This window comes from Crocuta crocuta, unplaced genomic scaffold (assembly GCF_008692635.1).
Source record: "Crocuta crocuta isolate KB4526 unplaced genomic scaffold, BGI_CrCroc_1.0 scaffold32, whole genome shotgun sequence".
Taxonomy (NCBI): Eukaryota; Metazoa; Chordata; class Mammalia; order Carnivora; family Hyaenidae; genus Crocuta; species Crocuta crocuta.
In genome coordinates this window covers 13,984,073-14,011,521 of record NW_027529424.1, presented here as the reverse complement: position 1 = coordinate 14,011,521, position 27,449 = coordinate 13,984,073, and the positions used below count along the sequence as shown (strand labels likewise).

The following is a 27,449-nucleotide window of genomic DNA, read 5'->3' as shown; positions in this document are numbered from 1 at the left end:
AAATCAGGAAGACACAGGGATTTAAAGCAGGAGAATCTGTCATAAATATATTTTAATTTGGTGTGTTTTCACAACAGTTCCTTCTCCAGGCAGTTTCAGAAAGCTGGATCCTATCATCCACACCATGCTTGTGGCAGTATCATTTTCTTAAGGTGTCATTTAGTGAGCACCTACTATGCTAGGCAGTTACACTCTTGTTCAGTCTTCACTATAGCACAAGGAGAGATGTTATTACAGTATGATTCTATGATCAATTACATTATTACAGTACAGCTGTAAGTACCCTATGATTTACAAGGGGACAGCTGGACCCAGAGGGTTAAGTTACTGGTGCCAGAGGTCACATAGCATACATGATCAAATGGGTTTTAAGTTCAAGTGTCTGACTGCCACACCTATATTCTCTTTGGCTGCTGTTTCCCTAAAACCCACCAACTAATGGGCTCTTTTTATTGAAATCCCTTTATCCTCCAAGTGTACATTTATAATCCTGCAAAAGCATGGAGTAATAAAAGAATGTAACACTATGCCTGCTCTCCTTACAAAAAGTAGGAGGTAGGAAGAAAGGACTATTAGGTACCTCCTGGTAATCACAACTTTCCAAATGCAAAGTTCTGGTTAATTCCAGTTTCTCCAGGAATGACAGCTAGTAATCTGAGAACAAGCATGGATGATTGGCTCATTGTCTTGCTGTCACTGTTGGCAGCTCACACTCTGAAGATAGCTTGGTGCAGGTGTTGGGGGCCACTTAGAATCTTCATTTTAATACTTACATATAGAAGAGAAACGTCTGAGAATTTTCAGAATTCACTCCAATAATAGAGTGTTCTTGCTGTATTAGAAGGAAAAGTCATTGTGTTGAGGAAGCTTTTAGCATTACCTCTGCTAAATTCAATTTGGAGGGAAGTAGCTAATTTCTTGAAAGTAGCTGTAAGTACTGAGGCTTCAGAATTCAGTAGGTGTTTATTTTACTATTATCTGAAGTAATATGAGAAGCATATGGTGAAGAGAGACCTAGATGAATAGAGTTGTAGCATGCACAGGTCCAGATGATCTTGATACTCATCAGATGGGATGTTAGAATGGGATATTAAATAAACATGGTTTTCTCATTTAACAGTTGCAGAAAGATTTTTAAGAAGTCTTAAGGGTAAGCATGGAAACTATCTCAACTTGAAAGCTGTTACGAACTTTTTTTTGGTAGAGTCTTGATTTATCTGCCTGTTAATTGTTTTTCCATCTCAGAAATGCACCTGAGAAATGGTGTCTGGGAGATGAAGTCCTTAATTTTCAGTTGGGTTTTGATGTGTAGCACATCTACTTTAACTACCTGGTCCTTTCAGTAGGAACAAGTGAGATTAATATATTGGGGATTTTCGCTGATACCATATTTAAATTTTTGGGCATTTAATTTATCATTAGAGGTGTTGTCTTTTTAAATTATACAGTATATAAAGTTTAAGGTGATTTATTTTTCTTTTGTACTTAACAATTTAACCTGTTTTTTAAGTTTTTTTGGGGGGGTGGGGAGAGAGTGTGTGTATGAGACTGTGTGCGTGCTCAAGTGGGGGAAGGGCAGAGAGAGAGGAGAGAATTCCAAAATCCCAAGCAGGTTCCGCACTGTCAGCACAGAGCTTGACGCGGAGCTCGATCCTGAGAACCGTGAGATCATGACCCCAGCCGAAGTTAGACACTTAACCGACTCAGCAACCCAGGCGTCCTCACATATTTCTTAGGTTTTAAAACTGTCACGTTTAATATGTAATATCAAAATACCTATTATCACTTGTTTTGAAATACCTTCTTAGTGTACTCCTCTGCACATCTGTATTCACACAATTTTAAGAAGCCTTGTGCTCTATATTTTCATGTTAGATTGTTTCAGGTAAGAAACTTTGATTTGAATAATTTGAAAGTTAAATTTTATTTTCTGAGGATTATTAAAACTAGCTTTTGGTCTCCATTATTTTCAGGTGAGTTAAGCTGAACAACCACGAATCCAGTTTAAAGTTAGGCTTTCTCTTGGTTCCCAGGTTCTGTAGAAGCCAGGGTACATGGCAGCTGGTTTTCAGATGGGGAGAAAGCAGCCTCTTGCACACACTGTTTCCCTCTGGTCCCCAGCCTCTTCTGCTTTTTCCAGTTCTACCTCCTGTGACGAAACACAGCTTTTAGAGTGTGTTGTCAGATTTACTTACCTATACATAATTTTGTCAGTTTTAGAGGACCAGATACATTCAAGAGAAATTATTAATTGCTATTTGAATTACATTTTTTCCCCCAAGAAAACACTTTTAATAAAATGAGGCACAGTGTTTAATAAGGCAAAATTCACACAGGGTTAATATAACATCACATTCTCTTGTGTGTCCTGTGGGAAAAAAGGAGGTAGAGAATTGAAGTACCTTAAATTTTTTTAGAGCATTTACCATTACAAAGTAATATATAAATTTGATGCAGTTAACTATATCTTGTTCTGAAAAGAAAATTGCTTAATCGTGTTGCTGAATTACATTTATCATTAAGTTTTAAATATACATTTATAGATATTCTTAATTCATAAGATTACAAATACATAAAATTAAGAAATCAGACAATGAAATGTGATTTGACTAAAGTAAAAGTACCTATATATTCCATACCCTTTGTTGATACTTTAAAGTTCCAATTTAAACTATTCCTCCCATTATATTTTTGTTTCTCATGCATACAGAGTGGGCTCAGAAATGCAACAAACACCAATTACCAGCACACAGGTCTTTCCGTGATTATGTTGTGGTAAAGTGATTGTTGAAGTTAGTATTCCTTCTCAATAACGTACATCACATCAGTGACCACATCAGTGTCAACCATTTAAGTTTAAATTTTTTTAAAAATGTTTTTTTATTTATTTCTGAGAGAAAGTGAGACAGCGAGAGCAGGGGAGGGTCAGGGAGAGAGAGGGAGATACAGAATCTGAAACAGGCTCCAGGCTCTGAGCCGTCAGCACAGAGCCCGACCTGGGGCTCAAACCCATGAACTGTGAGATCATGACCTGAGCCCAAGTCGGACGCTTAACCCACTGAGCCACCTAGGCGCCCCCCATTTAAGTTTAAAAGGATTCTCTCAAAGCATCAGTTGTAGACAGATGAACTAACCAATTTAGTAATGTTTTTTCTAGTACTAGCAGTAGCACTTTCAATCTTACCCCAATTTCTTCTAACTTCAATTTAGAATAAAACCGTTGTATCCCATTTATTCACAGCCAAAGAAAGTAAGTTCTACTGAGTACCATAGTCAATCCGACCATGGCTTTCTGGTACAGTGGTATATAAATAACCTTCATTGAACTAGTAAGTTTTATTTATTTATTTATTTTTTAAATTTTTAATTTATTTCTAGGAGAGAGAGAGAGAGAGAGAGACAGCGTGAGCAGGGGAGGGTCAGAGAGAGAGGGAGTCACAGACTGAAGCAGGCTCCAGGCTCTGAGCTGGCAGTCAGCACAGAGCCTGACGCGGGGCTGGAACCCACGAACCGCGAGATCATGACCTAAGCGAAAGTCGGACGCTTAACCGACTAAGCCACCCAGGCGCCCCAAAACTAGTAAGTTTTAATATTTACTAGATTGAATACTGTACCTTAGGATAAATTGAGGCTGACAAATCCCAGGTAAAAGTCTAGTAGCACCCTCATCAGTATTACCCTGTGAGTGTTCAATAATGTTTGTTGTTAGTGAACTGTTATTTTCTACAATTCTTAGCAAGTGTGGACCATAGAGAGGAAAATGGAGATTTTGACATGAAAAATGTTAGAACATAGTCCCTTGCAACCTAGTGTTACAAAGACATCATACACAAAATATCCTAGGCTTCATGCAATAAATCTTTGTGTCATGCTGTTAATATGAAGTTGGTTAGAAAGCCTAGGATATTTAGTGAGTGGTTTCTAACCAACTTCATATGAATTGCATTTTAAATAGCGTCATCTAGACTTTCACCTTGAAGAATAAGAGTGGGGATGTTAGACAGGTGTGGACTGGGAGTCAGTGTGTGTTCTTCAGTGGAGGTGCCGCTTCCTAGAATGATTCTAAGACTTGTGAATAATAGGAACAAAATCACAGGGAGTTTGATTTATAGGCAATAATTGAGGAAAATTTGAATTCTGCCAAATGAAATGCCAAACTGAACTCTGGCCGCTGCAGTGTCTGCCCTCTGTGTCCTGGCCCCTGGGAGGCGGGAGGCTCTGCTTCGGGTCTCTTCCCTGCGCTGAGGCCTGGAATATGTTACCAGGCAGTGAACGGAGGTCTCTGAACCTGCCCCTCACTTTGTCCCCTGGGGGACTACGACAGCCAGCCACGTCATTAGGGATACTTCGGAGTCCACTCTTATCCCCTGCTGTGCTTTATGTAAAACTTCTTTAGCCAGTAATTGTTTATCTTTCCAACAGTGGGTTTTTTTTTCTTTCAGTATGCAAGTAGTATTAGTTAATATTAATAATATTTTGTAACCTTTTGTTGGGTATCCATCTTTCCCCTCCTAATGCCACTGCCAGTCTGAAGTCAGCTCAAAATTTACTTGACAATTTGTGGGCATTTACGTTCTTTCCTGAGTTTCATCTTCACCTTCCTGCCAACCCTCAGTGATTTGTCCTTCGATTGAACTGCATTAGCTTCAGCTGTTTCTTATTCTGTTGCTTATTATTTAAACTTTACCCCATAATCATCTTGCCAGTTTCTTGACCTGAGAACCCTGACAGAGGTTTCTGTATAATGCCTCGTATGGTGCTGCGCACGGTGCGTGGAGCTGGCCAAGACTGCCTGCTGCAGGCACGGCACCATCACCTGGGCTCCAGATCCTGCCGATTTCTCAGATGAGCTCATTTTCCACTTTCGGTCATGACTTCCTAGAGCCCCCTCCCTGGGGGTGAGAGGGCCTGTGTGGGAAGTCCCATTCTGCACCTGCCGTCCTCTTCACTTGTGCTCTGCACGTCTGCCCTCCAGGCTTCTCTCACCTGGTGTCGGATGCTCTGCCATCTCCCACCATCACAGGATAACACAGAACCGGAGACAGCTTGCTGAACTGTACACCTGCTGCTCTGGTTTTCTTTTCTCCTGGTACTGACTGTTTCTCAGCACCCATCAAAAGTACCACTTTCCCTTTTGTTTGTCCACTTCTTCCCAGTCCAGTGTCCTCTGCCATCCGGTGATTGAAGCTGCTCCAGCGAGGTCACTGACGTGACCTGTCAGGCTTCACTCTGTGCTTGTGAGGCATGGTTGACCGTCCCCTCCTTGCTTTCTGAAATGCGACTCTTCAGCTTTTCTTGAGAACTTCTGACTGCTGCTTCTGTGTTTGCCAGATGCCGCTGCTCTTCCTCTTCCTCCTCAGAGAGAGAGAAAGTGTGCGCATGTGGGGCCGGGGGACAGAGGCAGGGAGAGAGACTCTTAAGCAGACTCCATCTCACAACCCTGGTGTCCTGACCTGAGCTGAAATCAGGAAGCAGACGTTCAACTGACTGAGCCCCCCCTGCACCCCGGAGATGTTCTACCTAGAATTGAGCATGGGGTCCCCTGTGCTCTGCCCTGGGAACCCTGTTCTTTTCCTGCCCGGCTGCCTCCAGAGTCCCATCCTGCGCATGGTCTGTCACCAACATGGTGGTAGTTACTGTATCAGCTTAGATGCGCTCAGTTCAAATTCAGGGAAGACTGTGACTCACACTTGAAGTCCAGAGATAGGATGGACTGTGGGTGANAGTGCCCTTCATGGTTGCAAGATGGCCGCATCATATATCTAGAACTACTGATACTCAGAAAGAAGAGACTGTGTTTTTAGGAGCAGGGGCATCTGTCTTAGAAGTAGTAGTGAGGAGGGTGGAATTCCCATGACTGGTACTAAGTAAACCTCTGGACTAAATAGCTGTTGGGGAGCTAATCGCTTTCTTCTGCTGGAAAGTTCTTCAGTGACTTCCCAGTGTCTTACCTTATAGTCTCAAATCCTTCATAATGGCTTATGAAACTCCCCGCAGTCTGGCTCGTGCACACTGTACCATCTTTGATGCTACTCTTTCTTTGCTTAAGCCTCGCTGGCTAATCTTAAATTTCTAGAGGCCTTCGGTTAAAGGTCACTTTTTCAGAGGGAGGTGAGGGACCACAACCTCTTCCAAAGTGCTTCCATACTTTTTTTTTTTTTTTTTAAGTACATCCAGTGTGGGCCTTGAACTCACATTCCTAGGATCAAGAGGTTCCTGAGATCCGGAGTCACACATACTCCACTGACACTGAGGAGCCCACAGGGCACCTCCGGCTGTGGCCATTTCTAATGCTGATGGGATGGGATTATTGTAGAAAACAATGTGCCGTCAATAACCACAGTTAGTAATTATATACTTTTTGTAGTTTTCTGAGGACTCACTCTCCTCCTTCCCAATAACCTGTAAGATTACTGTGCGATCTCAAAATCCTTCTTAACACAGTGGGTTAGCATAGGCCAGAAATGTGAATGAGACCAAACCTTTTTGACACCTTTTTTCAAGGTTTCAGGAAACACATTTTAACCAAATTAGAACTCAAAGTGCTTTAGGAACAGACGTTGTATTAAAATAACAGGTATTTGCCACTTCAGCTATAGAAAGTGCTCATCAGTGCCTGCTCTTGTCTGTGTCCACTGTTGCCATCCACTTTGCTATGTGTAAGGTAGTGGTTAAGATTTCAGAGTTTCTTGAAGATGCAATAAAACATGTAATTCAAAGATCTTACAATCCTTGATATATCACATCAATTCAATATTAAAAAAAACAAGAATGTGTATTACCCAGTCCTACTCAGAGGTCGGATGTCGGCTGAAATGCATGCTTTTCTGGATGTTTGCCGCTGGTGTAGGAGTGCGTGCCAGGAACCTGCATGCCACAGTCTTATCCTTTGCGTGTTTGTGATCTGGAAAATGGTCACGTAACTTCTTAGTTCTTCTCTTGTCATTTATAATAAAATTTACATGCAGTAAAATAAGATTTGCTCCTTCATGATAGTAAAATATCCTCAAATGGACTGCTAAATTGAGTGTTTCAAAAAATTCTTGTTGAGTCTCCCGTAATCAAAATCGACACAGTGGAAAAGTTCACCTGCAAAGTTTGGTCTAATTTCATGCGTTAAAGAGATGATATTTTAAAGGCAAACATATTAGTAAGAAAGAGAGGTCTGTATAAACTGAGATTAAATTCATTCAAAGATTTATTTATTTATTTTTAAGTTATTCTGAGAAGGAAAAAGAGCGCGCGCTTGCAAGTCGGGAGGGCCCGAGAGAGAATCCCAAGCAGGCTCCATACTGTCAGCGCAGAGCCTGGCATGTGGCTTAAACCCAGGAACTGTGAGATCATGACCTGAGCTGAAACCAAGAGTTGGATGCATAACTGACTGAGCCACTGAAGTGCCTCTTCATTCAAACATTTATTAAGTGATAGGCATTACCTGTAGTATAAGCTCTTTACAGACCTTCCTGGTGTCCCTCTGCTGTTGAACTCCTTCAGCACGGTGCTGGCGTGTACCTAAATAGTTCATACTCTTTAGTTTGGAAGTACAGAATTGTTATTTGTCCTTCAAAGTTGTTGTTTGCAGGTGTACAGTCTGCAAATTATGACAAATTCCTTTTGGAAAAAATATTTGAGAAATGATGCCTTCTCACTAACTTAACATGGGCTAGTATGGTTGGTATGTTGTAAGTAATGGCTTCAGAAAGTAATTCTCAACACAAACATCTACCTTGTTTCATAGATGTTTAAGTTCCTGAAAGTCAGGGAATGTGTCATTTTAACTGACTTCTTAGGAAATAATGTTCCGAGTGAATCATAGAACCAGGGATACCTTGCCATGGTGGCATTAGTTCAGCCTCGGCTGTATCTAACTGGAAATCTTGTAAAAGCTTTGGTTTTCTTCATCTCTCTACTTAAAATGGTTTTCAGGATGTTTGCTTTATAGTTTTATAAAAATGATTATTTAAAACCCCTGAAAAGTAAAGATTACATTTTATAATTATAGTCCGTTCTTTTAATTCACCTTAGTCGTGTTCTATCAGGTCACCACAGACACGGAGCTCACCAACATTGATCCTTTGCTTCTGAGGCATTCCTGTCAGCCCTCTGGTCATGTTTTTGTAAACCGAAATGCCATTTCCGTTCTACAGGGTCATTTGCTAAAATCCTTATAAAACAAGCCGGTATATGCAGGCAAATTTAACTTTTTTTTCACATAGTGTCACTTTTTGAAACATGCCAGGCAGCCAGCACTACCTGAGGAGGATCTAGTGTTTTCCTGACCCCAGGCAACTGGGCTGTAAATTTCTTGGGCTTTCGCCTCAGCACAGTGCTATCTACTACACTTTTTGATCTGTTATCGTCTCCTGGATCCATGCATGCAGCTGCTTGCTCAGAAGATACAGTACATCTTCTGAGTACTGTAGATGCTGCTATAGCATTTTCCAGAGTGGCCTCAGGCACAAATGGGTGCATCTTTTCTGCCTGGTTCTGGGTGACAGAGCAGGTGAGTTGTCAGGGACAGCCCCTGTGATGGGGCCTTAACGAGGCCCACCTGACACATGTGCATCCTTTCCATGAGGTGGCTACAGCTTGCTGTTCTCAGGAGCCCTAGTTTGGATTGTTCAAATTGGAAGATCACCAAAGAAAGTGCAAAAATGCAAAAAACGTGTCATTAAATAGACCGCAGAAAGGACACTCTTTAAAGTCTGGACTGCAACAGAGGCAGAATGCAAGCCGGGAAGGTGCCCTGCCCTGAGTTACTGCCAGAAGGCCACAGGTATGGGTTTCAGCGAGCAAGGGGATTCACGCGTGTAGGTTCTACAAATAATGAGAATCTGCTGTAGGCCTCGTAGCTGAAGCCTTTCTGTGTCAGGGTTTTTATGTTCATTTCATGTTTATATCTTTTACCTGAAAGTTCATGGCTACAAATGAAATATGAGAAAATTCCTCTTATTGTGACTTCTGTTAATTGGACATCTTTTCCTAGTAGTTTTATCTGTAGAGAACATAGATAAGCACTCATGTAGAAAAAGGTTATGTAAAAAAAAATTTGAAAACATATTTGGCCTCAGTAGCAATCTTTTTTTTGTGTGTGTGTGGAATTGGACTCAATTTTTTAATTTATTTATTTTTAATTTATTTTTTTTTTTACATGGCCTCAGCAGCAATCTTAAGGAAAGCAAATTAAGACAGGATACAATTTTTGCACTTTTGTTTTTGATTGAAAATTAAAACGAGTCAGTGGAGCGTGTGGCTCTTGATCTCAAGAATGTGAGTTTGAGCCCCATCTTGGGGAAACAGATTACTTAAAAAAAAATTGGTAAGAAGACCAAAAAATCTAAAGATGCTAACTGATACCCATAGTGGTTAGGGATCTAAAACTAATACCCTTTATTTAGAGGAGAACTTCTACCCTGTTAAAGGGTAGAACCTGGGAAACCATCTGTCATCAGGGTGGTCTGATATTTGGTGGGCAAACATTTGAAACAGTTTTTAAAGGAAAAGAGCATCTTTTAAGAAACATGCATACTAGAAAGAGGTTAGTGGGTCAGTGGTGAGCAGTAAGGGATGAGATACAAAATTAACAAAAGTCAAGCACACGTATGTAGAAAGCATGACTGCTTTGCAACATGAGCTCACCACGGGACCTTGTGGCAGTGTCTGGAGACATGGGACATTTTAGATTGTCATGCCTTAGAAGTTATTGGCATAGTGGGTAGATGCCAAGGATTCTCCTGAGAGCCCCGCAGCACAGACATCTACCTGCTCCATGACACCCCGAGGCAGGTAGGCAGGTAGGCAGGTGTCCCTGTGCATGGTGATGACCCTGGGTGATTAGGGGAACGTGTGTTTGCTGTCTCTACTTGCTGTCTAAGCAGCTAGATTGTGTCTAATAGATGTTTGATTTCCAGTCACCTTGCTTTAAGGAAATTTTAATGCTTAAAAAAAATCATCACAAGACACGCCCGGTGGCTCAGTCAGTTAAGTGGCCAACTTCAGCTCAGGTCGTGAACACGTGGTTTGTGGGTTCGAGCCCCACGTCGGGCTGTGTTCTGACAGCTCGGAGCCCACTTCAGATCTTCTGCCTCCTCTCTCTGCCCTTCCCCTACACTCTTTCTCAAAAATAAATTTAAAAAAAAAATTGAAAAAATCATACTTATTTGGAGGATTTATACATCTTGTTTTTAATTGTTTTAAGTTCCAGTATTGTTAGGATACAGTTTATATTAGTTTCAGGTATATAATATCATTCAACAATTCTTATACATCTTGTTTTTAAATAAGGATAAACCATTTTTGTATTTTAGTTGCTTTATTTATGTGAGTCCTGTAACTGTAACTTGTTGGAAAAGCTTTTTTCCTTGTCACGCGATTGATTTCTTAACATGAATATAAATATATATGATACATACTTTAAAGACCCTTATTTAAAAAAAAAAACCTCAACCAGTGCTGTTACCTTTTTAGATAGTGTGAAAACCATACGTTTGGAGGTAGATTGGTGGATTATATTCTTTTGAGAGGCAACATAATGTCGTCTGCATTTTCATCACTATCCAGCACATGAGTCAGAGTACTTACCTAGTAAAAGCACAAAGTAATTTGAGTCAGATTAAGAACACAAAGAAAAAATACCTTGATCTTAATATTTTAGGTTATGTAGGTACAGATCTTTTCTTGATATTTGAAACTTGGCGGTATATAATGTCATTTCTTTGATGTTTTTTGGTGGTAGAGGAGGATGTTATAAAAAGGTTAAGTTTTTTTAAACCAGATTCTATAATTTTCTTAATCATTGTTATTTTCTGTCATTAAGGATACGCTACCATGTATAGTATTGAATATTTGATACTTAGGTCTTGGGAACTTGAGGAAAATAATTTAGGTTTAAAGTATATGACAGGGAACACTTGGGTAGCTCAGTTAGTTGAGTGTTCGACTTCAGCTCAGGTCATGATCTAGTGGTCCGTGGGTTCGAGCCCCCAGTCGGGCTCTGTGCTGGCTGCTCAGCGCGTGGAGCCTGCTTCAGATTCTTTGTCTCCCTTTCTCTCTGCCCCTCCTCCACTTGCACGTGCTCTCTCTTTTTCTCTCAAAAATAAATAAACATTAAAATTAAAAACCAATGGCAAAGGGGTACCAGGATGGCTCAGTCAGTTAAACATTTCATTTGGTTTTAGCTTGGGTCATGATCTCATGGTTCCTGAGTTTGATGAGTCCCACATTGGGCTCCATCCACACTGACCATGCAAAGCCTCCTTAGGATTCTTTGTCTCCCTCTCCCTGCCCCTCCCCTACTTGTACTCTCAAATAAATAAACTTAAAAAAATATATATGGCAAAATGTTAATTATTATTGAAGCACAGAAGACTCATGTAATTCTACTTTTGTGTATGTCTTAGGTGAATAAGCTGTGTCCTTTGGCTTCTGTGACTTGTGTTTTAAGTGCACAGTTCAGTGGTTTCCAGCACATTCTCTAGGTGGTGCAGCACATTCACTCACTAATTCTAGAGTATTTTCACATCTGAGCAGAAAATCCCAAATCTATTAACAGATTCCCCATTCCCCTCCTCCAGCCCAGGCAGCCCCTCCGCTGCTTGCTGTCTCTGCAAATGAGCTCATTCTGGATATTTTCTGTCATTGAGGTCCTAGGACACGGGGCCATTTGAGTCTGGATTCTTTCACTGAGCATCGTGTTCAAGGTTTACCCATGTAGCAGGTGTCCTTCCGTTTTATGGTTCAGGAGTTTTCTGTTGTATGAGCACTAACCTGTTGGATAGACCACATTTTGTTTATCCAGTCATCTGTTGATGGATATTTGAGTGGTTTTCATTTTTTGGCTATCACAAATGACGCTGCTATGTCTATACCCACACAAGTTTTGTTGGGCGTAGGTTTTTCTTTTTTTATTTTCTTTTATTATTTTTTTAATGTTTTTATTTCTGAGAGAGACACACACATACACAGCGTGAGCAGGGGAGGGTCAGAGAGAGAGGGAGATACAGAATCTGAAGCAGGCTCCAGGCTCTGAGCTGGCTGTCGGCACAGAGCCTGATGTGGGGCTCGAACCCACGAACCGTTAGATCATGACCTGAGCCAAAGTTGGGCCCTTAACCAGCTGAGCCACCCAGGTGCCCCAGGTTTTTCTTTTTGATTGAGATATAATTGCTATAACAAGATGTACCATGTGTTGATTTGATACTTTATATATTTCCGTATGATTATACCATGGAGGTACCCCATACCTCCATCACATCTCATCATGATTTCTGTTTTGTGGTAAGAACATGTAAGATCTGGCCTCTCAGCAACTTTCAGGTGTATAATATAGTATCGTTAACTGTAATTACAGTGCTGTTCATTACACCCCCAGAACTTACTTATCTTTTAACTGGAAGTTTATACCATTTGACCAACATCTCTTCAATTCTCTTGGTCATTTACCTAGAAAAACTGCTGGGTCATATGCCAACTTTTTTCCTTCTCTCTTGAGAAACTGCCACACTATTTTCGAAAGCCACTTATTCATCTTACATGCCCACTAGCGTTATGTGAGGATACAACTTCCCTTTGTCTTTGTCTGCACTTGTTATTGTCTTGTTTTTTGAGTAGAGTTTTCTTACGAGTGTCAAGTAATATCTCACTTTGGTTTTGTTTTGCATTTTCCTAGTGACTGATGATGTTGGGCATCTCTTCATGTGGCTGTTGGTCATTTGTTTATCTTCTTTGGAGAAATGTCCTCTCATATCCTGATACCTTGTCATATCACTGACCATGTTGTAAGTTTGTTGGCTTTTTATTATCAAATTATAAGAATTTTTTATAGAGTATACATAGAAGTCCTTTATCAGATGCATGATTTACAAATAGTTTCTCCCTTATGGATCTTCTTTTCACTTTCCTGATGCTGTTCTATGAAACACAAAAGCTTTAAATTTTCATGAACCCCATTTCTTGGTTGCATTTTTACATGGCCACTCATTCTTTTGTATACTTGCTGTACTCTACTGTGTGGGTGCCCCATGCTATGTTTAACCAGCCCCCTATTTAATACTACAGATAGCGCTATAATAAACGGCTTTTTGCACACATCATATGTGATTGTGCCAGTGATATTGCTGGCCCAGCTAGTAAATGAATACGTGGTTTTGGTGGTTACTACCGCCTTCCTCACATGCAGACCATGGTGTTTGTTTCCCTACCAGCAGGGTGTGATGAGAGTTGGTGCTGTGCTGCTGTACAGCAGAGGCTGTTGCCAGGCTCTTCTCTATCCACTAGGCTGATGGGTGAGAAATGGTTTATTAAAATGGAGTCTCAGATTACTCTGATAGATTTCTGTAAGCACTTGGGACTAAATCTCAACTTTCTATCTTGTTCTATTAATCTCTTGTCGTTTCATGTGCCAGTATCCTACTGTATTAATTATATTTATTAATAATTATGTATTAATTCCTGGTAGGGCTAGCTCTTCCTCATTATTTTTCTTTTTTTGAAAAATCTTGCTATTCTTCCTAATGAAGTTTTATGAAAGTTTTCTTTCTTCAGAAAACAATTTTGAGTATTTTAATTGAAATTGTATTAATTCATAAATTAGCATAAAAAGAATTGGCATTTTGAGGATCCTGAGCCTTTCTACCCGAGAACATGATATCTTTCCATGTATTCAATTATACCTTTGTGTTTTTTAGGAGCATGTTCTAACTGTCACCATATTGATTTGTGTATTTCTTTAAGTTTATGACCGCTAGATATTTCATTTTCTTTTACCTTTTGTTATTGTAAATGGGATATATTTTTGTATTTCTTCTAACTTACTCATATGTATGAAGACATTGCTGCATGTTAACTTTTTATCCTATTAAATAAAGTATTTCGATTGTATTTTTTATTCTTAGTTTTGTGGATATATAATCATACCATCTGCATGTGCAAGTAGACGTAGTGCTTCCTTTTCTTGCCACCAATTTCTGTTCTTCCTGTTGCTTCCTCTTGTGTAACTGCCATGGCAAGTACCTCCAGTGCAGTATTAAATGAGAACAATGTAGTGAGGACCCATAACTCTTTATTTACTTTAGCAGAGAATTCTCTGACATTTCATTAATGCTGGCTTTGTCGCTACCAACATATATATGTACATATAGTTCCCTGAATTCATTGTTTTTGTTTTACATGAATGAAGGTTAAATTTTGTCAAGTGCTTTTTCATCACTTACAGAGGTGGTCATATTCTTAGTTCTTCTCATGTTAATTATGTTAGTATATTTCCTAATATTGAACCATCATTTCATTCCTAGAAAACTGCGTTTATTTTAATGTGCAGTTTGGTTCTGTTTGTAAAAATTTTATTTAAGATTTCTGCAAGGATATCCATGAATTTATGTGTTGTTTATTGTTTATAGTATAAATTTGTGTGTTTATTGAATCTAAGAAAGTCTCCATTTCACCTTGATCCCTCTCGTTTCTCCCTGATGTGGACTGGATTCTCTCAGGGTCCGCCTTAGAGCACCCGCTCCAGGCACTTCCTCTGTCTGCTTCCTCTGTTCAGTCCTGTTTCCTAGACAGCACAGGGTCCCTGGGTCTTCCTTTATTATGGTGTATTTATTCGTATTCATAGCTTCTGGAAAAGGTGTGCATAGGGCATACATTTTCGGGTGATGTGTAAATGGAAAATCTCTCCACAGTAAATTCAACCTTCACTGGTTGATTGTTTGAATAGTTGTAGAAATTTGGGTTGACAGTAATTTTTTCTCAGCATTTAGAAAGCATTCTCCATCCTTTCCTAGCTTCTACTTGCTGTTGAGAAATCCGAAACGTCTCAGACTGTGGCAGCCTGGGGCCCCCTCTGCCCCCCGCTGGTGCTCTGAGCTTTGAAACGCCCTGCCGTTCCTGTGCTGGGCTCCTGATGGGCCCTTCCCGCCTGCACACGCCTGTCTTCAGTGCTAGGTTCTTCTCTTGAGTTACTTCTTGGATTACTTTCTCTCCTCCAGATTTTCATTCTGAAACTTTTGTTATTCAGATACTGTGTCACCTGTAAGATTTTCTCCTCTGGTCTCCTGTTGTGCATTTCTTGTCTTTTTGTTCAAGCTTTATGGGACATAGCCTAAAGTTATCTTCTATTCCTTTAGTAGAACTTGTTATTCATCATCTTTAAAAATTTTCTCAATATTCCTGTTGATAGTATTCTATTTATGGGTTCATAGATGCATTTTATTTTCCATCTCTTTGATGTTATTAGTTATGTGTATTGTGAAAATCTTTAGTGTTCCTGCATTTTCTGTTTGATTTAATAAGTCTCATGTCCTCCCATAACCTCCCCCCCCTTGGTTTTCTGTTTGCATGATATGACCTTTTTCTTTCTTTTATTGAGAAATTGTCCTCAAATGTCTGGTGATCCTTGGCTGTCTGTCCATATTTAAGGGTGAGACAGTAGAAAGCTAGTTGAAATTTTATCTGTGGGCTTTACGAGAGGGATGTCAGTGGACTACATGGCTGCTTCTTCGGTTCCCTCAGACATCAGTGTCTGGGCTAATTTAGTTTCTCCACGAAGTTCTCATTTGGCCTCTTGCCTGAGCCTGAGATTAGGTACCTGGAATTTAGTGGTAGAAAGGAGCTGCCAGGTATTTACAATCCTTGTGTAGCTTTTTATCAAACCTTCTGTTTTTTGTCTGTATATCACCACTACCCTTCTTGCTGCAGGTGCACTTTCTGGTTCTGCCTATTCATAGCCTGTGTTTCCTGTTCCCTTAGGGATGAGGATGGGTGGAGGCCTGGCTGAACCTGCCTGATGGCACTGCACATGCAGGAGCATAGTTGCTGCTTATCCAGTCTATTTAAATAAGGCCATTTAGGGGCGCCTGGGCGGCTCAGTCGGTTAAGCGTCCGATTTCGGCTTGGGTCATGATCTCACGGTTCGTGGGTTTGAGCGCTGCATCAGGCTCTGTGTGGACAGCTAGCTCAGAGCCTTGAGCCTGTTTCAGAGTCTGTATCTCCCTCTCTCTCTGACCCTCCCCTGCTCATGCTCGCTCTCTCTCTCCCTCTCCCTCCCTCCCTCCCTCTCTCTCAGAATTAACTAAAACATTGAAAAAAAATAAGGCCATTTATTCAGCATCCCTGATTATCCCTACACCTGCTGGCTCCTATTCCCAAATTTTCCCGGAGTTGTAGGCTGGTGGCTTGCTTCTCATCACTACACCCCTGTGTAAATTCCCTGTGTAAATTTGATCTTTCACTTTTTGGCCAGAACATTTATAATTTGTCTTTTTACTGTGTGTGTGTGTGTGTGTGTGTGTGTGTGTGTGTGTGTAGGTGTTCATCAAAGATGTTTGTTTTGTTTGTTAATTTTAGAGAAGGGGGTAGAATAGGAAGGTCTTTATTCTGTCATCTAAGGATTACTTTCTTAAATCAGATTATGTTGCCCCTCCTATTCTACTGAAATTTAAAATCCTCTCTCTTTCTGCCTATTGAAATTATGTGGAAATGCACACTGGTGTGGTTACTCTGGACTTCGGATCTCAGCCCACCTCTCTGTCTCTTTGCACATTACAGTCACTGTCCTTTCTGCCTTCCTCCATCCCAGTCTTTCTCACTGTGGCCTATTTATTACACGTGACTAGCTTTCTTTCACCATTCAGGTCTTAACCTCAAATAGAATCTCTCTAACATCCTAGGATCGTCGGGATTGGTTAGGTTATGCAGCCGTAACAAGTATCCTCCACATCTCAGTGGCTTTAAAGAACAGTGCTTCTTGCTCATCTGACATGCCCCTATCTGGGAGCGCTGTGGCATGCTGTCCTCATTCTCGGACCTAGGGTGACACAGCAGCCACCATCAGGCTTTACACATGTCATAAAGTAAAAAGAGCATAGCCTATCAGAGGGAAAGATCCTAAATCTTCCAAAATGGAATTGGCATAGATCCTTTTTACTCCCATTCCATTTGCCAAATCTAGTTATGTGGCCAAACCTAATTTGGGGGGGGGGGGTGCAGTCCTACCAGTGCCAGGTACAAGGGTTACAGATACCTGGTGAATGATCACTAATGACAGTACCATGGCAACATGACCAGCCAGTGTAAAGGAGCGGTACTAGGCAGCGTTCTCCAGGGGCGCAGAACCCACAGGACGCATACACGCACACACGGAGACTGGTTTTGCTCTGTGTTTACGGAGGCTGGGGGGGGTCCCCAAATCTATAAGGAAAGGTGGCGTCGTGTTCCTGTCCAAGTCCAAAGGCTTGAAAGCCAGGGGAGCTGATGGTGTAAATCCCCATCCCAAGTCAGGAGATGAGATGAGCTGGCCAGCCACTCCTCACAGTGAGACAAAAAAGAAAGGGCATGGGTCCCCCATGGATCTGAGGAGGCTGCTTTTGTGTGGAGGGAAGTCCCTTTACGGAGTCCACCCGTTCAGATGTTAATCTCACCCAGAAACTGTCTAATCAGCCTTGGGCTGGTGGCCTGTGAAAATGACACGTAAAATTAATCCTCTCAGGAGCCCTCACCCTGGTGTTTTATTTTCTTTATAGAATTTGGTACTATCTGAATTCATCTTGTTTTATGTGTATTGTCTGTCCCCCCCTTTTGAGTTCTCCACCATGTCCCAAGTGCCTACATCAGTGCTAGGCAAAGGGGCACTCGTAAACCTGTGTGCGCGATGAACTGAAGACTGTTTTTATTTTTTTTAATTTTTTTATTTATTTCTAGGAGAAAGAGAGACAGTGTGAGCAGGGGAGGGTCAGAGAGAGAGGGAGACACAGACTCCGAAATAGGCTCCAGGCTCTGAGCTGGCAGTCAGCACAGAGCCCGATGCGGTGCTTGAACCCACGAACCGCGAGATCATGACCTAAGCGAAAGTCAGACGCTTAACTGGCTAAGCCACTCAGGCGCCCCTGAAGACTGGTTTTTAACATGAGCACATCATGAAAGCCTTTGCTCCTGAAGAGATTTTACCATAGGGCTGCTTCTCTCTTTTCTTTCCTGCCTAGTGAACAAAATTAGGTATGCTTTGTGTGAACTACTGTAGACAGCTAATAGTAGTTTCCTTTAATATCATAGAGTTAATGTTTAGGTATTTGAAATACTTTAGGAAAAGTAGTTAAGAAATCTCCCATTTGTAACGACATGAATGGAGCTAGAGAGTATTTTGCTAAGTGAAATAAGTCAAAGAAAGATGCATACCATATGATCTCACTCACATGTGGAAATTAGGAAACAAATGAGCAAAGGGAACAAGAGAGACAAGCCAAGGAACACTCTTAACTATAGAGAACACACTGATGGTCACCAGAAGAGAGGTGGTGGGGGATGAAGATGTGGGTTAAGGATGCACTTGTCATGAGGAGCACTGGGTGATGCATGGAAGTGTTGAATCACTAGATTGTACTCCTGAAACTAGTATAACACTGCTTGTTAACTAATTGGAATTAAAATAAAAACTTAAAAAAACCACTTCAATTAAGAGAAAACAAAGTTATGCCAAAATTACAATGTACATGCTTGTAACTTCATAAACTTCCAATGAAGTTTTTCCCATAATTTTCCTTACGGGAGCGCTTGGGTGGCTCAGTGGGTTAAATGTCTGACTCTTGATTTCGGCTCCCGTCATGATCTCTGGGTTCATGAGATCAAGTCCTGTGTTGGGATTGGATTGGGATTCTTTCTCCCTCTGCCCCTCCTCTGCTCATTTACAAAGAATTTTCCTTGGCCTGGCAATATAGAAATGCAAAATTAGTGGTGGTGTCTAAAAGCAAATATGTACACCTCTTTCTTGTATAGTATTTTCATGAGATACTTATAAGTCTCCTTTATAAGGAGAGAGACGTTTGTGTTCTATTTAATTAATCTTACGTTACAAAATGTGAAAAAAAACCCAACATCTTTGTAATCTTTCAGTCTTCTATATCTTACCAGTTCTTTCTGTCCCTGTACCAATGAATAGTTACTAGCTTTACTCCCTTTTGTTTGCAGATGACATTCTTGTGAGAGGGAAAGGTTTTTTTTTCTTTAAATAAAAAGTTTTCACATTTTATTTATTTTTAAAAAATTTTTAATGTTTTTTATTTATTTCTGAGAGAAGGATAGACAGCGTGAGCAGGGGAGTATCAGAGAGAGAGGGAGACACAGAATCCGATGACAGGCTCCAGGCTCTGAGCTGTCAGCACAGAGCCTGATGCGGGGCTGGAACCCACAAACCTGAGATCATAACCTGAGCCAAAGTCGGATGGTTAACCAACTGAGCCACCCAGGCGCCCCAGGTTTCCACATTTTGAAAGCTTAAGCTTTTTATATTTATGCTGCTGTAAGAAGTGTAAAATACTAGCGGTTTTAATAAAAATTTCTGTACATTAATATTCATTAGGTTTGGACACATTACCCACTTAGGGTAAAATTGAAATTGTTAGGGCAAGGCAGAAAAACTAACAGTTTGGGTTTCACACTGCACTTCTAAAATTTTTAGATCAAGATGATATGCCTATTTTGTTTAATCGATTGTTTATAAGAGAAGTTATAACTCAGATCTTTCATAATTTGATTCTTTGCAGACTTCCATTTTTTTGATGAAATCTAGAGAAGGCAAAACTGTAGGTTGTCATTTTCTTTGTGCTTGTTTTTGACATGTTCAAAATGCAAAATGAAATTTTTTTGAATGTTTATTTTTAAGAGAGAGAGAGAGAGAGAGAGAGAGCGGGCGAAGGGCAGAGAGAGAGGGAGACACAGAATCTGATGTAGGCTCCAGGCTCTGAGCTGTCAGCACAGAGCCCGATGTGGGGGTCGAATCCATGAACTGCGAGATCAAGACCTGAGCCGAAGTCCAATGCTTAACCAACTGAGCCACCCAGGTGCCCCTGTGAAATTTCTTAATGCATATACAGTTGACATATAACATATTAGTTTCAGGTGTACAGCATGATTCAGTATACTTATATATTGTGAAATTATATATATAAATATATAATTTATGTATTGTTAACCTCTATCACCCCATGTACATATTTTTCCCCTTGCAATGGCAGCTTTTAAGGTTTACTGTCTCTTAGCAGCTTTCACATACACAATAAAGCATCAGTAACTATGGTTACATGCTGTCCTTGACATCCCTAGAGCTTACTTATCTTAGAACTGGAAGTTTGTACCTTTCAGCCTCCTTCACCCCTTTTGTGTCTCTGAGCTTGCTTGGTTGTTTTCAGATTCCACATGTAAGTGAGATTGTAGAGTATCTGTCTGACTTATTTCAGTTAACATAATGTCCTCAGGGTTCATCTGTGTTGTTGCAAATGGCAGGGCATACTTCCATATTTATTGCTGAATAGTATTCCAGGTTGTGTGTGTATCACATTTTCATTATCCATCTGTCCATGAACATGTAAGTTGTTTTTGTGTGTTGGCTGTTGTAATTAATGCAGTAATGAACATGGAGGTGCATATATCGCTTTGAGATAGCGATTTTATTTCCTTCCAATAAATACCCAGAAGTAGAATTGCTGGGTCATATGATAGTTCTATTTTTTCTCTTTTTTGAGGGTCCTCTGTACTGTTTTTGGTTCTGGCTGCACCAGTTTACATCCCCACCAGCAGTACATGAGGGCTCCCTTTCTCTCCCCATCCTTCCTAACGCTTGATATCTCTTGTCTTTTTGATGATAACCATTCTAACAGGTGTGAGGTGATATCTCATGGTCGTTTTGACTTGCATTTCCTTAATGATTACTGATACGTTCAGCACCTTTTCATGTACTTGTTGGCAATCTGGATGTCTTTTTGGGAAAATGTCCACCACGATTAAGCAAATATTGCAGTAGAGTGAAATGAAATTTTTGGTTCCTCAGTGCATATAAAAGTTATGTTTACAACATAGTCTGTTAAGTGTACAGTAGTGTTATCTATAAAAACACTATACATACTTTAAAATATTAATAAATGCTAACTATCATCTCAGCTTTCAGCAAGTCAGAATCACTGATCACAGATCATCATGGCAAATATGATAATAATGAAAAACATTTTGAGAATTACCAAAGTGTGGTACAGACATGAAGTGAGTGAAGGCTGTTGGAAAATAGCACCGATAGATTTGCTCTGTGCAGAGTTGCCACAGACCTTTAATTTGTAAAAAATGCAGTATCTGTGAAGCACAATAAAATCGAGTGCAGTAAGAGGAGATATGCCATATCGAGACCTTCTGCTAATATTTTAATTGGATTGTTTTTTCTTTTCTTTTTTTTTAACTGTTTATTTTTTGAGAGAGAGAGAGACGCACTGAGTGTGAGCAGGGGAGGGTCGGAGAGAGGGAGACACAGAATCTGAAGCAGGCTCCAGACTCTGAGCTGTCAGCACTGGGTCCGACGCAGGGCTTGAACCCACAAACCGAGATCGTGACCTGAGGTGAAGTTGGCCACTTAACCGACTGAGCCACCCAGGAGCCCTGGATTGTTTTCTTTTGGTTGCATGAATTATTTGTATATTTTGGGGATTAACCCCTTATCAAATACATGATTTGCATGTATTTCCTCCCATTTCATAGATTGCTTTTTCATTTAGTTGATGGTTTTGTGTCTTGTGCAGAGGACTTTTGGTTTGATGTGGTCCCACTCGTTTATTTGTACTTTTATTGCCTTTGGTTTGGTTTAAAAAAAACAAAAAAACCATATTGCTGAGGGAGCAGTGTTTAGGAGCTTACCCCTTATATTTTCTTGTAGGCGTTTTAAGGTGTCAGGTCCTAGGTTCAAATATTTAATCCATTTTGAGTTGATTTTCGTATATGATATAAGATAATGGTTCATTTTTATCCTTTTGCCAGTAGCTCTCTTGTTTTTGAGACTGTCTTTCCCCATTGTGTATTTTTGGCTCCTTTGCCATAAAGTAATTGAACATATATGTGTGGGCTTTTTTCTGGGTTCTCTTTTGTGGTTCATTAGCATGTCTTCATACCAGTAGTTTTGTAATCATTTTTGTCTATAAGAATTTTTCTTCCAGTTTTACTGAGAAATAATTGACATACAGCATTGTATAGTCTAAGGTATACATGTAATGATTTGACTTCTGTATTATGAAACAGTTACCATAGAGTTTATTTAATATCCGTCATCTTCTGCAGATATGAAAAGAAATAAAGGAATAAGAAAAAGGTGATTTTTGAGGTGCTTGGGTGGCTCAGTTGGTTAAGTGTCCAACTTTGGCTCAGGTCATGATCTCACAGTTCGTGGGTTCAGGCCCCGCGTCGGGCTCTGTGCTGACAGCTAGCTCAGAGCTTGGAGCCCGTTTCAGATCCTGTTATCTCCCTCTCTCTCTGACCCTCTCCTGCTCATGCTGTCATTCTCTCTCAGAAATAAATAAAACAAAAGAAAGACAGAAAGACAGAAAGACAGAAAGACAGAAAGAAAGAAAAAGGTGATTTTCCTCATAGTGAAAACTCTTAGGATGTACTGTCTTCACAACTTCACAATGTACCACACAGCAGTCTTAGCTGTCTACATGATGAAGTTTGCAGTCAGGAAGTGTGATACTTCTAGCTCCGTTCTTCACGATGGAAAGGTTTTAATTACCCAGTCTGTTCCCCAAATTTCTATTGAGATAGATACATTTATTTGCCTTCACAGGCTACTTTATTTTGCACTCTTTCAGGATTATTAAATTCAGACTTAGTCATATGACAAATACTTGTTGACTACCTTCTGTGTGTCAGGGTTGTAGGACATCATGCTGGATAGTGATGAGCCTCTGTCCTACAGAACACGCATTCTGGAAGGAAGTAGACCAAGCAGTTACAAGAATTATGCTGTGTGAAAACAGTCCCGGCAGCTCCAGTGCGGATGGCTGTGGAAGCACATGACAGCAGCTTTTATGTTTCAGCAGCTGGAGGCTGACTGCAGGGCCCTTTACCATTTCCCCACCTTATGTGATGGAGCAATAGAAAATTAGGACTGTCCTTTCACCAGCTATTCTTTTTTTTTTTTTTTAAGTCTTTATTTATTCTGAGGGACAGAGAGCAAGAGAGCGAGCATGAGCAGGGGAGGGGCAGAGAGAGAGAGAATCTAAAGTGGGATCCACGTTGTCGGCACAGAGCCCGACATGGGGCTCAGTCTAATGAACTGTGAGATCATGACCTGAGGCGAAACCAAGAGTCTGATGCTCAACTGACTGAGCCACCCAGGCCCCCTTACTAACTGTTCTTATGTATTGATCTCCGTGCCGTGGAGTACTCCCAAGTACAAAATGAGTGTTTTCCTTGGTATTCACTAGATTTGGAAATGTTTGTTTTTTCAGATCTGACTAGAATTATTTCTCATTTCCATATATTTCTGGTACGTTCATAGTAAAGGCTAATTATTCCTTTTCTGGTTTGGATTCATCTTCTGGCTTTCCAGGGAGGTTACCTATTCCTTCCCTCTTGGATAGTCCACCTTAGCCTTTCCAGTGAATCTTACTGGATCTCAAACATTTTCAAGTCTTTTGCATTTGAAATACAAGGTCAAATGTGTCTTTTGGCAAAACCTAATGAATTGAACATGCATCTTTTTCCCCTGAAATCCCGTTAAAAAGAGTACCTAAATATGTGAGGACAAAGTGCATGAGCTAGACTAGGGCATAGAAGAGCTATCATAAGCATTTTGTAAACTGGAAAGAAGTGGGTGAAGTGTTTTGATTTAGCAGGCAGGTAGCTGCGTGCTCCCTGTACAAGGACGACCAAGAAGCATCCCAGTTTGGGCCCCCAAGGAGGGGAATCTCCGGAATTAGAATTAGTGGGGGGCGGCGGCTTGGGTTAATGAATGACAGGGTGATTCGTCCTACTCTGTGCAGTACTGTGCCCAGCTCACCCACTACCCTCCCCTGTACTGCAGAACTAGAAGGGACAGACCACAGCAATTCTGTTCGAGGCCCACCTGAAAGTGGCTGAGGCCACACTGAAAACAGGGGTGTTAGGAGGTGGTCTGGACTCCCACTTCTGGCCGTGAGGGAACTCTGCTGCTAGGCTTGTGTTCCCATCGCAGACAGTGGGGAGCGTGGGTGAGATCCGGGAAGCAGTTCGCCGGCTCGGGATGACTGGCATGTAGGACTGTTCCTCCAACGAAGGGAAGAGAGGAGAGCGCCACCATCACCCTGTTCTCTGCCTGGGGAAGACCCTGTTGGGGGCCCGGTGGAACCTGGGGTCCTGGGGAGGAAAAGGCAGCGAGCTGGGAGTTGAAAGTGGTGAGTCAGTGCATGGAGAGGGGGTGACTCTTGTCCCAGTTATGAGTAGTGTTTGCACCTTCCTGGAAATACAGACATTGAATATTGATTTAACCAGAAGTTGGGGTATGGCTTTCTTGAGCAAATAAAAGGAAGGGTGAGAGGGGAGGAATGTGTGTGAAAGGGATGAGCTGACATAGGGTAGGAAGCCTGTCGATAAGGGTAGGATGATCATGTTATTTATAGATACTGAGGTAGGTACCAAAAACCAAGACTGGGACGGTTGGGACTGTTTGGTTAAAAGAAATCTTACACGCGAATTTAAGTAAAATGAGGATAAAAATTCAGATAAACCACCGACCATGTGACACCCATCTCTTTCCTGCTGCCTCTTCTCGGTCAGTCTTCTGGAGTGTGTTCTGTTCCCCATTTCTGTTCCTCCACCACCCACTTACCCACTCAGCCATTCCAGTCTGGCTGTGGGCAAAACAGTTCTTGCTGCAAATCACCAGTGACCAGCCTTGTGCTAAATCTGGTGGGTGCTTTTCAGTTCTTTTTGTGACTTCTCGGCAACACTCCTCCTCCCTTGAAATCCTGTCTGCACTGACTCCTGTCAAGGCGGCTCTCCCGGATGTGTCCCTTGGTCAGGTCTTCTCTCCCCAGGCCAAGTGTCCTTCATCTCTTTTTCTCACCGGTAGATGTCTGCCCAGTGCGTCTCTCTATCCCGTTCTCTCCTGGGCAGTGCGATGAGCCACGATGGTTTCGGTCAGCATGTGCTTTCGGCTCCTCAGTACCCTGACCGCACTACTCCATACCTTTCTTGAGATGTCTCAGAGATACCGAGGACTTGGTAGGTCCAAACCCAGAGCCCACAACACTACCTTCTGCTGTCACGGTCTTCATCCTAAATTTCACACCCCAGTTGAAAACACCCCAGTGCAACATGCTGTGTAAGCCAGAAACCTCGACATTCACCTAACCCTTGTTCACAGCCCCAAATCAAGTCCTGGTGATCTTTTCTCCTGTCTGATGCATTATGTACGCTGTAGCCGGGGTTAAACCTAAAAACCCATTATTTCCCAGAGCTCCTGTTGGCCTTCCTTTCCTTTTGCTTTTTTTTCCTTCAACTTTCTCCTACCTCCCCCTCTGCCTCCCCCTTTCCTTCTGTCTTTCCCTTCCTTCCACCCTCTTTCTTACCCACCCCCTTCCTCCTCTTTAACCCTTTTTGAAATCAGATTTGCTTTTCCTGGTTGTATAAGCCAGAGCTCCAGTTCACATACAGGGTGTTTTCTTTCTGGGCTAATAACAACTGGAGGAATTTTGTAGGTCTTCTCAGTGGTGGTTCGGGCTCTGACCGCAGCAGACGGCAGTGGCGGCCATGAGGGCTTGTGACAGAGAGATAGAGCACTGTTTTCGGTTTTGGTTTGAACAAGGCCACTGATCTTCATGCAAAGCCAGGAGTGAGCACAGGGGCCTACTGGATGGTTGTGGCTCCTCCACGGATTCTGCAGATTCCGACACAAGTGGTAGTCCCTGGTTTTCAGTGTGTTTGGCTGAGGACAGACGGCCGGTTGGTTATCACTGTTACCCTGAGGACCGGCGGCCCGTCTTTCCTCATGCTCCTCTCGCATCCAGGTCCAGGTGCCTTCTGTGGCTCCCTTGAGCAGCCCCTCGCGCATAGGCTGTGGTCCCTGAGGGCTTGGCTGGGCCCCACAGAGCACACGCCATGGGTGTGCACTGCATGTTTGCGAGGGAGTGGAAGTGCACGTGACGTGACGGCAGTGGTCTGAGAGCCCTGGCGGATGGTGTGCTGTCCACCTACCGGGAGGCTGAGTTAGCGTCCTGCACCCTGGTCTTGGCATGCTGCGTACCTGATGTATTTTTTTTTATCAACAAATAGTTTATATGGATTCCATATTAGTTGCCCATCAGGATTTCTCATTACTTTTCACACTCATTTGTGAAGTTGAAGAAAATACGCACATTCAGACTCCATCCCACAGTCTTTGGCAAGACATGCGCTTTAAAAGGAGTCTTAGATTCTATGTATCTTTATGGCTAAGTATTCTTACTATTTCTCCTAAAAGTGGGCTGTTAAGTCTATAAAATTCCATGATGCACAAAATCAGGAAAAACATTTGACTTTGTGCCTCTTACATGTTTTCTGCAAAGAGTGTATATTCCTTTTTAAATTCATGGGCAGGACACAGGATGGGTGGTCCCTTGTTGGCTGGTGTCGGATGATGCATCTGCTGGAACTTGAATCTTGGTTTTGCTAGTACTGAACACTAATACATATTATAGTACTTTAAAGTTGTAACTTAAAAATTATAGTACTTTAAAATAGGATTTAGGGGTGCCTGGGTGACTCAGTTGGTTAAGTGTCCGACTCTTGGTTTTGGCTCAGCTTGTGATCTCCTGATTCGTGGGATCAAGCCCTTCATTGGGCTCTGTGCTGACAGCATGGAGCCTGCTTGGGATTCTGTCCCTCCCTCCCTCCCTCCCTCCCTCCTTCTGTCTCTTTCCCTCCCAGGCTTGCTCTTTCAAAATAAATAAACCTAAAAAATGTTTTTCAGTAGGATTTAAAAACTCAAATACAATTATCTGAACCTTTTAACTTAATAGGACAAAGTCTACTGGCAGTAAATGATTATTGCAAAAGAGTACTACGAAAGGCATTTAAAAACCCAAGAATCAATTAAAGGATTCCGTTTTGACCTTCAAATTTATCATATTGAAGAAATTTGTATCATGCTGAAATACACATAAAATTTACTGCAGTCCGTCCCATACCTATTCATCTTATAACACCGAAACTCTACTACCCATTATCCGCTAACTCCCTCCCTCCGCCCCCAGCCCCTGGGGCCCACTGCTCCGCTGTGACTGGTTGGGACCATTCCGAGGACCAGAACTGTGCAGTATGGCTGGCTGACTTCACTCAGCATCATGTACTTGGCTTATTCATGTTGTAGCATGTTACAGAAGATCCTTTTTACACTGAATAACATTCCCTTTTATGTAAATGCCATGTTTTGTTATGCATTCACCTGTGGATGGACACTTGAGTTGCTCACATGTTTTAGCTGTTGTGAGTAATGCTGCTGTAAATATGGGGTATACTGATATCTCTTTAAGACCCTGTTTTCAGTTCTGTGGGGTATATACCCAGAAGTGTATGGCTGGATTATATGATAATTCTGTCTATAGTTTTTTGAGGATCCTCAGTACTGATGTCCACAGTGGCTCTGGTATTTTACATTTCTGTCAACAGTGCACAGGGTTCTCTTTTCT

General features: G+C 41.5%; 1 protein-coding gene across 8 annotated transcripts in view; it reads left to right on the top strand.

Moving 5' to 3' along the window:
• ZMYND11 (zinc finger MYND-type containing 11) overlaps nt 1-27,449 on the top strand; it is a 133,948-nt gene that overhangs the window by 4,821 nt on the left and 101,678 nt on the right. Inside the window, exon 1 of one of the 8 annotated variants that reach the window (XM_077758556.1) lies at nt 12,713-12,776. The exons of the other annotated variants lie outside the window; for them this stretch is intronic. The gene's annotated coding sequence lies outside the window, so the exon portion shown is untranslated. Of the gene's footprint in view, nt 1-12,712; nt 12,777-27,449 lie in introns of those variants that run through there. 8 annotated transcript variants of the gene reach the window in all.